This window comes from Phascolarctos cinereus, unplaced genomic scaffold (assembly GCF_003287225.1).
Source record: "Phascolarctos cinereus isolate Bilbo 61053 unplaced genomic scaffold, phaCin_HiC Scaffold_726;HRSCAF=1367, whole genome shotgun sequence".
NCBI lineage: Eukaryota > Metazoa > Chordata > Mammalia > Diprotodontia > Phascolarctidae > Phascolarctos > Phascolarctos cinereus.
Genome location: NW_027556098.1, coordinates 253,583,260 through 253,601,133, shown reverse-complemented (window position 1 = coordinate 253,601,133; position 17,874 = coordinate 253,583,260). Strand labels below are relative to the sequence as shown.

Below are 17,874 nucleotides of genomic sequence, written 5' to 3'. Positions count from 1 at the left end.
ATTCCCCGAGGGCGCGGGCTACTGATCTAAGGGCTTTAGAGTCTTGGGGAGGACAATAAAGAGCAAGTGTTCCCGCTCCCCTTAATTGTTAGTGCAATGCAGACTGGTTGTGCGGGAACCCATTCAGATCCTAAATTTAACTTCTCTATCCTCCTGCGCCCCTGAAAATCCTCAGAGAGCGACAGATGAAGTGGGACCGAGGCCACTGTGGGGTGGAAAATGTTACTGTAGCCACCGGACTGGGATTTGGGGGGTTTGGGGGATTCTCCCTTACCACTCTCTGCTCTCTCTTCCCGAGATCTCGTCCCGCAGCCAATGGTCCATCTCAGAAATTTAGTTAGTAAAGACAGATGAGCCAGGCAAGTATCAAAGGGTTGTCTTCTTCCAGGAACAATATTTCCCAATGTTTCCAGAAGTATGGTATTAAGTCCTTACCCTTGGAAGGCAACAGAAGCATTATAGGTTGATTTTACACTTGAAAATTCATAACGTGAGGCTTGGGATTTTGAGGTTTATTATTTTCCTTTTCTTACAGGCATCTGATTTCAGTATAAGTCGTGCCAGATTAAGCAACAGGTGACTGGTGTCTTAGAATTCACTTTCTTAGACATTTTTTAAGCTGAATTGTTGTCTTTTATTTTATTTTTTTTACACCAGTCATTTCCTGATTACCTTTCCCTCAACTCTCCCTTGTAACACAGAAAGAAGTTAAGCAAAACTACCTGGTCTGGCAATGTATGTATATAGATAGCATTGCATATTACTAGTCTCCCTACCTCCTGCCACCCCCTCCCCCCCCATAAAAGGAAGGAAGTGTTTCATCATCTGTTATGGTCATTTTAATTCATCAGAATTAGGTTACCATTCAATGGTGTTCTTCTACATTATTTCATACAAAGTGTGTATTATTCTCCTGGTTTTGCCAACTTTATTCTGAATCAGTCTATTCAGGCCTTTCTCTTTTCCTAAGTCCTCATGGCCCTCATTTCTTACATAGTATTAACTAATATTTATAGTATTCTATTATGGTCATCCCCCAATCCATTGGCATATATTTTGTATCCAGTGCTTTGCTCCCACAAAAAGTACTTCTACGAATATTCAGATGGGTATGTGACCTTTCTTTCTGCCTTTGACCTCTGTGGAGTATATGCTCCAAGGTGGGATGGCTAGAGGGTGTCTATAATTTTTAAATTGGTCTATTTACTCCTAATTGGGTTCTTTTGCAATACCCAAAATCCTAAACAAGTACTGAGATGTAATATCTATGTCTTCAGGATACAGACCAGATATTTGATTATTCCATAAGTGCACTGAACAGCTAATCTGGGCCATTCAATGTTCCAAATTCTTCCTTTGATTCAATGCAGGGTTTGTTGCCTTGCCATATTAATTTTTCTCCACCCACTTAACACCAAAAATTCCCTATGACTTTCTCTCTAATCAAAGCTATAAATACACACTCAAGGGACTGGTCTACCAGGTTTGAGGTCTACCGTGACCACTCAGTGATGTTGACTGTGAGCAAATTATTTAAGCTATCTGAATTTCAGTTTCTTCTTTTGTAAAATGGGCTTAATAATCCTTGCCCTACTTCCCTCACACAGTTATTTTAAGGAATAAATTAACCTCTGTGAGAGCACTTTGTTACCATAAAGGATTACATAAATGCAATACATTGCATCTTTGAAATGCTCTTTTTCCTAGACATTTATACTATCAATCAATAAGCATTTTTAAGCACCTGCTACATGCAAGACACTGCTAAATGCTGGAGACACAAAAAGAGGCAAAAGAAATTCTCTGCCCTCAAAAAGTTCACAATCTAATGGGGGAGACAAAATGCAAACAAATATATGAGTGTGTGTATTTATATATAACAAGCTATGTACAGGATTAATAGTAAGTAATTAACCAAGGGAAGGCACTAGACTTAAGAAGGATTGGGAAAGCCTTCCAATAAGAGAAGAGATTTTAGTTCGGACTTAAAGGGAGCTACTGTTTCATTATCTTTCCAACCATTGGCTAAATGCAATCCTTGGCTGTCAACATATGTCTTGCAGGAGGCAGGATTGTCTTAGACTCTTAAATACTCAGGCAGCCAGAGTACCACACAGCACCATCCACAAGAGATTAATAAATGTTCTTCAGTGATGATGATGAAAAAATATCTAGATCACTGTCTGAACTTCCTCAGCTGTGGAGACAAGATCTTTGAGGACTGGCAAATGTGATATCTGGGAGAAAAGAAATTAAAACAAGATATCTGGGGATGTACAAAGACCAGTTTGAAATAAAGAAATTATTGAAAGGGGGATTAAAATTTAATTTTATATGCAAAGATAACACAAAACAATTTCTTCAGCTTCCTCTAGGAGTTGTATTTCACCTAAAATGGATCATCCACAGGTAAGTCCAAGATCTGCACTGAAAAGACTTTCTCCTCACTTGTTCTGGCCTGTACTCTTTGGATACTTACTAGCTGTGTGGCCCTGGCTGAACCTTGATTCCTCCTCTGTTCAATGATGCTAATGATATTTAAGTAACTTGCCTCCCAGGGTTGTTGTAAGGAAAGGACTTTGTAAACTTCAAAGTTCTATTGAAATATGAGTTCTCATTTCACCTTAATGTGCCTGCTAGGCTTGACATGATAGTGGGGAAAGATTAACAGTTCTCTGGCCATAAGCTGAGGTGGGCAACTGAGAGCAGGGAGGATCCACTTCACTACAACTTTCAATGATACCACTCTTGGATCACTGAGTTGATGCTACAAGAAAACCTCAGCAAAGAACAACCAGTCCATTAGCTATGAAAACCTTCTGAGCAAAGGCACTGGATAGAAAGAAAGGTGGGTGAGATTTTAAAATAGCCTCAAATACTGCAAATAATTACAACTGCAAACCAAAAGAGAGTCAGGATGTGTTGGAGGCATAAAAAGAGGGGGTTGTACCTCCAAAATTTGAATATTTATATATACCTGTAATGTCATCTCTCAATACTGAATGACATATATTTGCATTACATATGTAGGTATATAAAGCGTGGACATTTCTTTTTTTAATTTTTTAATTATTTATTTATTTGTTTTTAATTTTCAACTTTCACTTCCATAAGATTTTGAGTTTTAAATTTTCTCCCCCTCCCACTTCTCCCCCCCTAAAGATGTCATGCAATCTGATACAGGCTCTACTTATGCACTCATATTAAGCATATTTTCCCATTATTCATAATGTAAAGAAGAATTAGAACTGATGGAGGTGGGGAGAACCACAAGAATAAAAAGAAAGCAACAAAAGAAAAGGAGAATGAATAGTATGCTTCAATCTGCATTCAGACTCCATAGTTCTTTCTCTGGATATGGATAGCATTTTCTATTTTGAGTCTTTTGGAGTTGTCTTAGATCCTTGCACTGCTGAGAAGAGCCAAGTCTATCAAAGTCAGTCATCAAACAGTGTGGCTGTTGCCGTGTATGACATTCTCCTGGTTCTGTTCACTTCATTCAGCATCTGTCCATAAAAGTCTTTCCAGGTTTTTCTAAAGTCCACTTGCTCATCATTTCTTATAGCACAATAGCATTCCATTACATTCATATACCACAACCTGTTCAGCCATTCTCCAATTGATGGGCATCCCCTCAATTTCCAATTCTTTGCCATCACAAAAGAAGCTGCTATAAACATTTTTGTACATTTGGGTCCTTTACAATATTTCATTAAAATTCCATTATTGTGTGTGTGTGTGTGTGTGTGTGTGTTGCATTCAGGGTTTTCCAAAAACCTTTCCCCCCTCTCCCCTCAGAAATAAGTCAAGATTTTTTAAAAAGCATAATAAATTTGTAATCAAAAGTCTGATTCTAAGCTCTACCATCCATCAATTGTTTGATCTCAGAGGTACCTCAAATACTTCTTAGCTGTGAGACCCCAGGCAAGTCTAACCTCTGTCTGCCTCAGTTTCCTCAAATCTTCCAAGAGTTGTTCTGAGGATCAAATAAGTTTAAATTTGTAAAGCTCTTTACACAGTTCCTGGCATATAGTAGGCACTTAATAAATGCATGTTCTTTTTCTCTCTTCCTCCCCCCTTCCCTTAAAATGTGGCAGTTGGGCTTCATGGTCTCTAAGGGTTTCTAGTTCTAGGGCTTATCAGGCAGAGTAGGGTTTCTACTAACAACAGGATGTTATTTGGTCCCTAATGGGGCAGTTCTCTGCCCAAAGATCACTTACTGACTAATCTTATTTTCTCTAAACAGGACATAATGGGCAGACAGCCAAAATACATGCAGCCATGTTCAGTATAATGAGATTGAATGCAGACAGAATATCACATAGCAATATATGGTTGGCATTTGAACTCTTTTAATATTTAACATTTTATTAAAATGCATATTTTAGTACATCCCTTCAATGAGAAAGGAGTGCAGGAGTGGCAAGCCTAGTAGAAATATGGCTTCTTACATGGGATAGTTGTCTACAGAAGTCCAGTTGTATCTAAAGGGTAGGTTACCTATGAAGTAACTATTAGGACCATACTGAGTGTGGTGGCACATGACTGTTATCCCTTCTATCAGGGAGGCTGAGGCTGGTGGATCTCAAGACTTCCAGCCTTGAGCTGCAGTTGACTAAGCCAGCTGTCTGCCCTAAGTCTGGCACCAGTATGATCAGCCAATGGGAGATGGGAGCCACCAGGCTGCCTAAGGACAGGAGAATCAGCCTAGATCTGAAGATCAGAAATGGATCAGGTGAAAGTTCCTGTGTCAATCAGGAATGGGATTGGGCCCAGGTGTTTCCATCACATTTACAGCCTGGTGAGATCTGGAGACCTAAATCCAAAACCTTTTTACCCACACATAACATTGTATCTCTTCTCTCTGAATCCTTGCAAGATTATTCTTCACATGTGGCATGCTCTCATTCCTTACCTGTGCCTCTTAGAACCCCTGGCTCCCTCAAGGCTCAGCTCAAGCATCATCTTCCCTTCCTGGCCTTTTCCCATTCCCACCCTTGTTGGTTTCTTCTCTGAAACAATCATTTTATATTTATTTTCATGTGTGTCTTGTATTTATTTATCTGTGAACATGTTATACTACCCTCCTGCCCCACAGAATGTAAGCTCCTTGAGGGCAAGGCCTGTATTGCTTTTTATATTTGCATCCCTAGCACACCATGGTGATTAATAAATGTTTGCTGATTGATTGGTCAAATAACCTCCTTAAAATCAGAGACTGATTTTTATCTTTGCATCCCTAGCACCTTGCCTCAAACCTAGGTACTTAAAATATTTATTGAGTGAATCCATCTGCATATTCATAGAACTCTAGAGTATAAATAACTGTAGTAATCTATCTATCTACCACTCTTAACACATATGAGAGAAATAAGAAACATTTTATCTTTTAAATAACCAGATAAGAGATTCCACTAAGATCCCTTAGTAACTCTGGAAAGGTCAGAGGAACCTCATTGGACTTAGGGAACCTCTTGAGCACCCCCAAAAACAGAAGTTGCTATTCAATTATCTGAACCGTGGTATCAGGGCAGTCATGTAGAGAGTCATTCATATCTCTTTGCTTTCAGAGCACTGTAATTCCCTAGATCATTTAAGCAACTTCCATCAATTTAGCACATCACAGTAATATCAGCTTAATTCTTCTTCTTCTCTCCATCACCAGTCATTACTCTTTATATCCCTAAGATTAAAAAAAAAAGCATTTGCCCACAAGATACTCTCAAATTTCTCTCATGGACACAGTTTTCCATGAGAGTAGTAAAAAAAAAATGGAACAGGAAGTAGAGTTAAAGGACTTTCAATTTTTGCCTGCTTTTCTATTTCTTTTGTGTCTTAGAATATAAAATCAATGGGGCAGCTAGGCAGTGCAGTGGTTAGAGCACAAGGCCTTCGTTCAAATCAAGTCTCAGACACTGGCCAGCTGTGAGACCCTGCATAATCCACTTAACCTTGATTGCCTTCCCCAACCCCCAAAAAAGAACATAAGATTAGTGCTAGGTAACACAGAAGGTAGAGTCCTCTGGACAAGGTTCACTGGATCTAGAGTCAGGAAGTTGTTGTTTAGTCATTTTCATTCATGTTTGGCTCTGTGACCCCATCTGGGATTTTCTTCAAAAAAGATACTGGATCGGTTTGCTATTTCCCTCTCCAGCTCATTTTCTAGATGAGGAGCTGAGGCAAATAGGGTTAAGGGACTTGTCCAGGGTCACACAGCTAGTAAGTGTCTGAGGCTAGATTTGAACTTAAGAAGAGAAGTCTTCCTCGCCTGGCACTCTCCATTTCACCACCTAATCAGGAAGACTGGAAATCAAATTCTGCTTCAGGCATGCACTAGCTGTATGACCCTGGACTAGTCATTTAACTTGTCTCAGTTTCCTTGTCTATAAATCAGAGATAATAACACCTACTTTCCCGGATCATTATGAGGATAAAATGAGATATTTGTAAAGTGCATTGCAAACCTTAAAGTGCTATATAAATATGATTATTATTATAACTACTTTAAATCCTAAATAATTCAAAGAATTTGTGCTTTTATGTCCTTAGCATTTTTCCTTTTCAAATCAATAAGATGCTCTTTTAGAAGATATCAGCTTGATTAATCTAGTAATGTCTTTATCTGTATCTTGAGAGACAGATCACCTTGGAGTGCAGAAGACCTGGACTTAAGGATTGTTTCTGACATACTAGCTGTACAGCTGTAATGGAGTCACTTAACCTCTCAGTGTCCTAGGAACTTCTATTGGGAGGTAGCTTCCCTCATCTGTTAAGTCTCTGCTTTACAGTCACCAAATTCTAATCCATGATGACCTAAATCGGATAAATAAGGCAGCCTTGGAAACCTCATCTCCAATACAAGCAAGGTTCTCATATTACACATCTATTTAACACTTCATAGCTTACAGAGAACTTTCACATACATTATCTGATTTATCATGAGACTTCTAGGAGAAAGGCAGGAAAAGTAGAGGAGAGATTTTTATTCTAATTTTATAGATGAAGAAACTGAGCTCCAAGAGATTGTATCTATAGAGATAAGTTTCTCATCAGTTTTTGGAAATAAGGCTCTTCCAAGACCAGAACTCTGTTAACAGGATTTTATTGAGCCAATCTCTAACCTAAAAATAACGAAACTGGGGCAGCTAGATGGCGTGGTGAGTAGAGCACCGGCCCTGGATTCAGGAGGACCTGAGTTCAAATCCGGCCTCATACACATAACACTTACTAGCTGTGTGACCCTGGGCAAGTCACTTAACCCCATTGCCTAGCCAAAAAAAGTAAAAAAATAAAATAAAATAAAGCTGGTTGATTGACTGGAGGTCAAATTTCATTAAAAAAAAAATAATGAAACTGCAGGCCAAAGACAAAGTGCCAGTAATCAGGCAGCCACTTAATTAATTAGTTTCATTATGAGGAACAGATTTGCAAATCCAGATTCTCCTGATCAGAATTCCACCTCGCTAAAGTAAAAAAGAAACAGCTTATTTTAGACTTGTTCCCAAAAAGTAGCATAGGTAAAGTATGCTTCAGAAAAAGAAGCCAGGCAGTCACCACCCAGGGGCTTCCAAAATAGTCACAGCTACAGTTTTGTGAACAAAACTCCAACCAAACCCTGACCACCCAGATACTTCTGTGGAGAGTTGGAGGGCAGAGCCCATCAGTTTAGCATGGAACTCTTTCATCCCCAGTGCCCCATCCTAAACCACACTTGTCCAGAGCCTAGTAGAATACCTCATCAACAGTGTGTCCTAGACCAAGATGGCAGAGTAAAAGCAGTGACTTGCTTGAGCTCTTCCCCAAACCGCTCCAAATACCTGTAAAAATGGCTTTAAATAGTGCATCCTACAGATCCCCCATACTTTACCTAAAGACCACTAGACCTTGTCATTCGTTCTGCAGCAGAACTTTTCTCCAATTGCGTAAGTTCTTTGAAAGCTGGGACTGATCTTTCTTTTTATAGTGCTCAGGGCAGTGTTTGACACATAGTAAGCACTTATTAAATGCTTTTCCATCCCATTTCAAGTAAATTTGATGACTTTCAACCCATGAAGTAGTATTTATTTATCCACACTGTCACAGGTGGCTCATCAACCACACATTGATCTAAAGTGAAAAACTGTTTTATCTAAGATGCTCTTGGAGGGGGTGCAATCCGAATAGTTCAAGGAAGAACCTGCACTGATAAACTCATATATCTCTTGAAATACTGAAATATCAAACGATACCTCCTATGGTATTGCTTAAGGTTCATTTATCCCAGCAGGAACATTGGAAGAGAAAATCTAAAGACAAGAATGAGGCTAGACCTAAGGCATCTTTGCTCAGATAAGTCATTCATTAGTAGGCAAACTGAGATAAAAACTTAGTTTTCCTTTGTGTCAGCTTCCCCATCTGTAAGATGAAATTATTGATATATGCCAACAAGTAATATTGCTAGTGTGCTTATTGGAAGGTCATTTGCATTAGTCTCATGCATTAACATTGACTGATTATACCCTCAATGAATATCAGCTGTGTGACACATGGCAAGCCACTCAAATTCTCAGTGCTTCAAATCTAGAGCTACTCCATTTTGTTCACACATATATGTCTGGACTCTCCCATTAGTGTTTGCAATGCAAGCACCCGCAAAATAGGATGTACCATGGGATCCTGTTGTGCAACCTGTTCTGAGAAAAATCCTAGCCCCTCCCCATCCTGTTATGCAGAATGACTGCCCTGAAACTGTGTTCCAAGGGTAAAAGGGTTATTTCACCAGATCAGCCTCCAGCCCTAGGACCTTGACCAATCAACTCTTGCCCTGTTCCCCCTACCCTGTTCCGCACTCCCTAAAACCTGCTGTGGTAGTCTTTGGGGAGTCTTTGCCTCTTCAGGTGAGACTCCCCTGCTGGCCAACTCAATAAACTCTAGTTGGTCCAAATGTTTTTCAGTCCATCTGTTGTTCCAATTCTCTACATTGACAGTGCTCTATGTAACTCTATAAGACTATTGATATATAACCTATATCAAAGTGTTTACTGTCTTAGGGAGAGAGTGGTGAAGAAGGGAGGGAGAAAATGTGGAACTCAAATTTTTTTTTAAATGAATGTTCAAAAATTGCCTTTACATGTAAGAGGAAAAAATAAAACACTATTAAGAAGAAAAGATTTAAAAAGAAAAAAAGACTGTTAAAAAGGAGACATAGGTTTGTGCTGGAAGTTAGCTCATCAGGGAGTTCCCTGTTCCAATAAAATCACAAGCCCAATCCCTGTTCCTATTAAGTGATTTATGGAGCTTCATAGGGCATAAAGGTGACGGGATCCCTGATCAGTAGTGTTGATTTCTGAATGATTACTGGATGAGTTATAATACTATATCCTTTCAGTAATCAGTTTTCGGCACTGTTTTGGCTCTCTTTTGAGCAGCAAAGAGTGGCCTAAACTGTATGTTTATTTAAATGCTTTTCCTATTGCCCTTTTCTTTAGAACTGTTCCAAGTTACAGGAAGCTGTAGAGCTCAGGAAAGGTTATCATTGTTTCTAGTGGGCTGTAACACTTAAAAAAACAACAATTAATCACCTGCTTACTTGTGTAGAGACTCAAGGCTCCAGGAACTGCTGGAAGTCAGCTCAAAATGAGAGTACTAGGAAAGATTGAGAGGAGATGGCCGAAGTCCTAGAAGGTCAAAGTTAGACTTGTGAGGCCAGTAGGAAGAGGACAATGGCTTCCTTCCAGTTGAAGGTAGGACAGTTTATCAACAGTGCCCCTAGTTATGGAAATCCAAGTCTGGTCTGGGCAGTCAGCAACAAGGCTCAGCTGGTTGCCCAGAGCAACACCCTACTATGAAGAGTTTCATTGGTATTACCATGACTCTAACACAGGACAAAATAGGCAAATTTCCCCAAATAGTCTCAGGCAGTCATTTCATTTAAAAGTTGCTTTTATAGTGGGATGCATTAATCTGGCTTCCAAAGCTTTGAAATCCTAATTTATCTGGAGTTTAACCCTTACTACTGAGCTGTAACGAACCTAAGACCTTTGTTTTTGGACATCTCTCCTAAACTTTTTTCAAAACCACATAAATTCATAAAATCTTCTCTAAAGCCAGTCATATGGCAAATTGGATGGAAAGGTAAGCAACACTTAACAAATGAGGGAAAATTGAGCTGACTACATAAAATAGCCTTTTATGCATGTCATTCCAACTCCACACCTGCTATTTCTTACCTGATTTATTTGGGTGGTGCAAATCACTGAACAAAGAAAATGCCTCACTTAATACATCCATCCCCAATAGTCCATGTTTCTCTTTCCCTCTGTAGTTAAACTCCTTGAGAAGTATTGACTTCCTTTCTTCTCACTTCTTATCTCTTTACAATCTAGCTTCTAACTTCATCATTCATCTGAAGTGGCTCTCTCCAAAGGTACCTGTGATCTCTCTTAATTGCTAAATCTAATGGCTTTTTCTCAATTTTCATCCTTTTTTGACTTCTCTGAAGTCTCCCACTTCATCATCCCCTCCTCTCTGATACTCTTCTCTCTAGGTTTCTATGAGAGGACTCTATACTGCTTCTCCCACTCCCTATGTGGCCATTACAGGATCTTCACTGACTCTGGGTGTGCTCCAAAACTCTGTCCCTGGTCTTCTCCCTCTATACTAATTCTCTTAGTTATCTCATTAACTCCTATGGATTCAATTATCATCTTTATGCTGATTATTTTCAGATCTACTTACCTAGCCTTAACCTATCTCCTGACCTCTAGGCCCACATCTCCTTCTTGAACTAGATGTCCCATAGACATCTTAAACTCAACATGTCCAAAACTGAACTCATTATCTTGTCCCCAAACCCTCCCATCTTCCCAACTCCTCTCTTACTATTGAGGGCACCATCATCCTCCCAGTCACTCAAGGTCGGAAATCTAGGCATCACCCTGGACACTTCTTTCTCAATCTCTCTCTGTCTGTCTTTCTGTCTCTGTCTCTGTCTCTCTGTCTCTGTCTCCTCTCATACCTAATCTGTTGCCAAGTTCTATCATTTCTGCCTTCGTAACATCTCTCATATATGCCTCCTCTCCTCTGAAGCTGCCACCACCATGGTATAGGCCCTCAACACCTCAAGGCTGAACTATTGTAATAGCCTGCTAGTTTGAGTTTCTACCTCAAATCCCTCTCCACTCCAGTTCATCCTCCACTTAGCTGTCAAACCGGTTTTCCTAAAGTGCAAGTTTGACCATATCATCCCCCAGCCATTCAATAAATTCCAGGGACTTTCTATCACCTCTAGAATCAAATATTCAGTCTTCCGTTTGGCATTCAAGGCCCTTCATAACCTGATCCCTTCTACCTTTCTAGTCTTCCTACATCGTACTCAAACTTGTTGGTATGTTGTGGGGGGAGAGGGGGGGGAATGTCTGGATGTTTATGATGTTTTTGTGTGGAATAGCAATTTGTTCAGTGCAGGGAAGTTCTAGTGTGGAAACTTCCTCCACTAATGAGACCTAGAAAATGGTCTTTAATTCATAGTCTTAGAGGATTTCCTGGGTCACTGGGTCAAATAAAATGACTTGTCCGCAGTTATACAGCCATATGTGCCATAGTCATTACATGTATCAAAGGTAAGACTTGGTCTTTCAAGTTCTGAGATTGGCCTTTTACCTTTATGCCATACAGCAACTCCTGTTCCAGGTTACAAAACTAAATATGAATGCAAATTAATGCATAGAGAGGAATGTAAAAAGCCATGAGAGTTCTGTGCTAATTGATTATTTCTCAATTTTAACTGCTCTCTAATCTTTATTTTTATTTCTTTTTGCCCATAACAAGGGCTCCTACTATTTCCACTTATTTCTAGGCAACTCCTGCTTCAAGTACATTCTCAGTCAGGGGTTCTTTAACTCCTTTTTATGCCATGGACATAGGTCCATGCCAGTCTGGTGAAGTTTGTGGATCCCTTTTCAGAACGTTTTTAAATAAAAAAAAAATACATGGGATTCCAAAATAAACCAATGATGCTGAAATGTAGTTATCAAGTTATTTTTAAAACAAGTTCATGGAAACCACTCCACCCCCACCATTAAGAGACCATGGTCTATACATTACTATGCCAGAATAAGTAGGAAATCTCAAGTTGTGCTTCACTCTTAGCCTCCAAACTCTCCCATCTGTCTTGGGAAATTCTTTGTCTTTCTCCAATAGAAGATAATGGGAAGGTATGCTCTGCCTGGTCCTGTACCCCTGATTGTGAAGGCCATGGGGCAGAATTAGTTAACTGTTTTTTTTTTCTTGTCATGGGAGAAAAATCACAGTACTTTCTTAAATTATTTTTTTTAAAGGAAGAGGAAGGAAAGAATCACTCTACACTCTACCAAATTATTTACAGCAGCAGAGCTATTAAAGGGCAATGCCAGTATAACCTAATTTTAAAAATAAATGCAAAACAAAAAATTAATAATTTAATTTAAAATTTGAACAAACAAAACCTCCTAACATCCCACATGTAATCAGTGTAGGGATCCCTTACTCTCATATATACCTCATTTAAATCCAATTCTCTCATAAGTCACATCACCTTTGTGATGTCATCGGTCCTCTTTGAGAACTGAAGGATGAGCAAGAACAACAATAATAATAATTTAAAGAAGAAAAAAACCCTGAATCTATGTTTCTGTGAATGCTTGAATAATTGGCTTTCAAATTCAAACTTTATTATATAAAAAAAAAAAACATGAGGGGGCAGCTGGGTGGCGAAGTGGACAGAGCTCCTGCCTTGAAGTCAGGAGGACCTGACTTCAAATCTGACCTCAGACACTGGACGCTTACTGGCTGTGTGACCCTGAGCAAATCACTTAACCCTGATTGCCTCACCAAAAAGCAAAAATGAAACAAACAAAAAAAAATGATCTATAACAGAACACTTAAGTTCCCATCAAAATTCACTGGGGAAAAAATTAAAAACTTTTAAAAATAATCTTTGATATGAACTGCTGCAAAGAAAAGTGAGCAGAACCATTTAAAATGGCAACAATAATAAATGTAGAGAGAACAAAACAAAATAAAACTGAACAGCTTTATAACTATGGTGACCAAGTTTGGCCCACAAGAAGGAAGGAGGAAATGTACCTATGTCTCTTCTTTGCCAAGATGGACAACTATTCATGTAAAACACTGACTGTACTGTCAGATTCAAATATGTGATTATTTTTGATTAACTGTTTTTCTTTTAATTCTTTCTTAGGAGGAAAAACTCTCTGGGTAGCAGCAGGCCAGAAATATACTCAAAAATGAAAGTGATGTAAAAACAAAACAAAAAAATTTTTTTTAATAAAATGGCATTTGATTTTTAAGACTATAGTAGTATGCACAAGGAAAGGAAAAGGATATAAAGTAACCTTAAGACTCCCCAGCTTCTGAATACAGTGGTGAGGAGTCTGCTAATCACAACAAACCTAGGGCACCCTGAACAGTTGTTTTTGATATTAATGAGGCACTCTGTAGTTTTCTTCATCCAGGAATCGTTGCTTTCAAATGTGCTTACTCCCAGATGCCTTATCTCTCTTACCTTGATTTTTCACAAGTAGGGCTGAAGAAAGAACTGCTCCCGTGTGGCTAGCTGGCTACTACGTTCATGCTTCTTTTGACCTTTGCAACTTTCTTTGTTGTGGGAGACTCAACCCTAGTGTTTCTATATTTCAGTTTCCTTTTCAACTGGTCATTCAGAATGCGCTTCAAAATGAAAGAAGACTTTAAAAAAATGCTGAAACATCAAAAGAACTGGTGGGGGGTAGTTGAGACCCCTTTGCACTGTGATTATTAACTTTATTAATTGGCCTTTACAAATTGAGCTCCACCAAGATTCATAAAACGTTGGTCAAGAGCGATGAATAGTGCAAGAAAACTAGGCAAACACAAATATTAATGAATTGCGTTCTACGACACCTGGGGTTAAGAGTGTTCTCTTCACCAGTTGTGAGATGTCACAGGCAGTTTTCTCTCAGAACTCTACTATCAGCTCCCAGATCTTCACAATCTTAATTTGCAAGCACAGAAAGAGTGAAGAAGGGGGAGTTTCCCGGAACCCATGAAAACCAAAGGAAATCATGCAAGCCCAGCGAGTGGCAAACTGGGGTGAGGCTCTCTAGCCAAGATAAGAAGCTAGCCTGCTGGGCGCCAACCTCGGACCCCTGCTTTCCCCCTTGAAATCACTGGCTTAGCACTGCAGAAGAAGAATATCAAAAGTACTTTTTAATGGTCAATGGGCCATGCCCAATGGAGGCTGGGAAATGCAGGCTAGTATATTCCTTTACAGCTGAAAAATTGCACCTATTTTGTTTAAGGCTCTACATTTTGACCAAGGGGTAGTTCCTTTTAGACTATGGCTCTTAACATGGGGTACTATGGAATTTTTTTAAAAGTTGTTGATTTTTTAAATGTGTATTTCAACATAACTGGCTTCTTTTGTAATCCTACGCGTTTTATTTTATGCAATTAAAAACATACTGAGAAGGGGTCCATAAACTTCGGTTGACTGCTCAAATGCGGTCCATGAAACAAACAAAAAATTTAAGAACCCTACCGTTGTCTTCCTGCTCCCACAAAACAAAATTTTAAAACTACTTCCCTTATGAGTCGGGAAAATGATTCCTGGAAAGCTAGTTCTTTCACTAGGAAGTCTGGTAAGGATGTCAGAAAACCTCCAGCAAACAAGCTTCCTTGTCCAGCCTCAACCACCTTAGTGCCTGGACCCTCCGTCGATCCTCCGAAGCTCCGAACTACCCACAACCTTAAGCCCCGCAGCGCCCCCGAAGGCGGCGAGGAAGAGGTGCAGCTACAGCCGAATACAAAAACTCTCTTACACTTTTACCTTCTAAACTGGAAAATCAAGCTGTGAACGTCACCCCGGGCTTCTCCTGCACCATCCCCCACTCTCAGCCTTTACTCCCCCCTCTCCCACATTGAAATAAACAAAAAACAACTCGCCATCCATCGTGCTTTTATATTATAACACGGAACTACAGGTGGAGGGAGAAGCGTTTCATTGACTTTGCAGAGGATTAGGCTGACCAGCGCCAGGGACCTACCAAAAAGCGTGGGATTGCACTGCCACCTGCTGGGAATTTCCTCGATCCTCAGTCTGGTCCTTTCTCCCCACCCCTGCCCCCGGGTCCTCCCTGTGCTTACCTGGAAAATGGGGGATGGAGGCAGCTGAAAGCTCCGTCCTGTCTCCCTCCCTCCCTCCCCCACCTCTCCAATTATGAGTCTAATTTACAAAAAAAGCAGGACAAACCATCTGGTGTTCCTTACTATATATTCCAACTCTTCTGGATCGTCTTCTTGACCGTCTAATCTTCCCATTTTCCAGATTTTTGGGGAGAAAAGTGAGTTACTTACGTGTTTAGATGTCCTGTGGCTGTTGTGAAAATTCCCAGAACCTTGAAGAACACCGGGAAGGTCTCAGTCACTGCCTGAGTCAGGGAAAAGTTGGAGAGATATGGACATTACCATGAGTTGAGGAAAGGAGAAGAGATAGGAAGGGGGTTGGAGCCAAGAGTCTGGAAACCACTCTAGAATCTTCTATGTGGCTTCCTGACAAAGGAAAAGAGAATTCTGGATCTCTTTAGGAAAAGAAAAAATAAATCACAGCATTTAAAATGCCAACAAACTGAGCAAAGACTTTCCTGAATATGTACACAGGGAGCCAGAGCTCCAGAGAGTAGGAGGTGTGGAGATGCTATTTATCGAGTTAGACTGGTGTTAGGAACCAACTAAAGCCATTATGGGCAGAGGAGGGGGCCAGAGCAGTTCAAGTCACACCAACCAGGTCTTCAGCCCTGTCACCCAGCTCTTTATACCAGGCCCAAGTTTCTGAATGGGTGCTCTGAGGAGTACCTCAGCCTCGCAGAACCAGACACTTACTTTCCAAGTGAATCAGCCTCTAGGAGCTTAGCTGAGAACATGGCATCTTCCACTTCCATGTTTCAAACATTTAAGAAGCATGGTCATGCCTACAGACCCTATGGAGAAAAAGTAAGATCTCTAGCCCTTCTGAGTAGATTGCTAAAACAGCGAAGTTCAAGGAAGTCAGATGGTGTGCTTAACTAAAGAAAGGTACAGGCATATTACTGTGTGGCTGGTCTGCAAACCAACTGGAAGCAGAAATTTGAAAAGGAAGAGCACTCTGTTTGTAGTATATTTGAGACTGAAGAAGTTCCCAATCAGAGCCAATCTTTTTATTTGTCAGTAAATTGCCGCAGGATCACAGACATGCTCAGTAAATGCATTTGTACGTGATGATTCAACTGTTTGCTTCCCCTATGCAGATCGATATGTGTGTACATACACACAGACGCACACATATGTGTGTATGTATGTATATGGCAGCTAGGTGGCGCAGTGGATAGAGTACCAGGCCTGGAGTCAGGAGGACCTTACTTCCATGGCCTCAGACACTTTCTAGCTGTGTGACTCTGGGCAAGTCACTTCCGATATTTGTCTCAGTTTCCCCATCTGTCAAATGAGCTGGAGAAGGAAATGGCAAATGCCAAGAAACTCTCAAGTGGGGTCACGGTCAGACATGACTAATCAATTAAACAACAACAGTTATATGTGTGTATGTGTATACAAATCACAGAGAATTTTTAAAGGGATCATTGTTGGGGGAGGGATAGAAGGATGGGAGTAGGTTGAAGGTGAGGGGAAGCTGAGGCCAGGCCTGCCATTTGTGTGCCGATGGGTACTTCTCTGTGCCTCAGTTTCCTCATTTGCAAAATGATAGGAGTAGCTGGATGTGGTAGGCATGCCTGTAGTCCCTGTGACTGGGGAGGCTGAAGTGGGCAGACATCTTGAGCTCTGGAGTTCCGAGCTTCAGTAAGGCTATAACCAATCTGGTGTCTACACTAAATTCTTTGCCAATATGATGAGCGCTCTAGAGCAGGGGACCACCAGATTGCCTATGAACAAGCCTAGGTCAGAAATAGAGCAAGGCAAAGTTTCTGTGCTGATGAGCACTGGGATCAGGACATGAGTGGCCCCAGCACTTCCAGCTTGGGAGAGATATGGATCCCAGTCTCAATAAAATAAAATACAACAAAATGAAGAGGTTAGCCTTTTGATGGTATGATCTTATGACCCACCCAGTAGGTGCTGTTGGATTTTAAACAATTAATGGAATTTAGACACTATCTGGAACATCTGAGGATAGGTAAGAATAAACAACTTTCCTTTTCATCCTTTAGTTTCCAGGAGATCATTGTAATCTCAATCTAGTTCATGGATTATGTATATTTCTAACACCTAGTAAAAGCTCTGCTACCAGTCCCCCCAAAATTTATAGATATTTTTTCTTTACCAAGATGTTTTGGGAAATATTTATCATATTGATTTTTGTAGAATCCAGATAATTAATCTTTCTCTTCTTTGCTCCTACAATCATATGTATCACTATTATTATTTCTCTTGTAAAATATTTGCTGGCTTCAGTCTGCATCCTTTGCTTCTTTTCATTTTCAGTGCTTTGAACATACCCTATGCCCAGGGAATTCCCAGTCATAACAAAGGAATTGAGCCCTTATCCTTTACAAGTTTTTTTTTCCCCTCACAGATGATAGAGATTATCACAATGTGGAATAACACTCTAAGTGTCATAGCAGACTTGTAAGTGACTACAGTCCTGGATTTTAAATAGCCCCTAATCTGTTGCTTAGACACTTAATACTTGTCACTGATTCCACTAATCATCAATAAATTGAAATTATTTAAGTGCCCCACAACAAGAGATTGTATGTTTGCACAACAGTATTGGTGGCTCCTACATTGTTTTTCATTGTTTGCTTTAGTTGAGTTGGAAGAGAATTTATCAACTATCACTTGCATAAAACCTATTATTGCTATACT

At 40.0% G+C, this 17,874-nt stretch overlaps 1 long non-coding RNA gene across 1 annotated transcript in view; it reads right to left on the bottom strand.

Moving 5' to 3' along the window:
* The window catches only part of LOC110215605 (uncharacterized), a 28,415-nt gene that overhangs the window by 3,935 nt on the left and 6,606 nt on the right, over positions 1–17,874 (bottom strand). Inside the window, exon 2 of the long non-coding RNA XR_002326578.2 lies at positions 15,373–15,446. This is a non-coding gene — a long non-coding RNA (uncharacterized LOC110215605). The remainder of the gene's footprint in view (positions 1–15,372; positions 15,447–17,874) is intronic.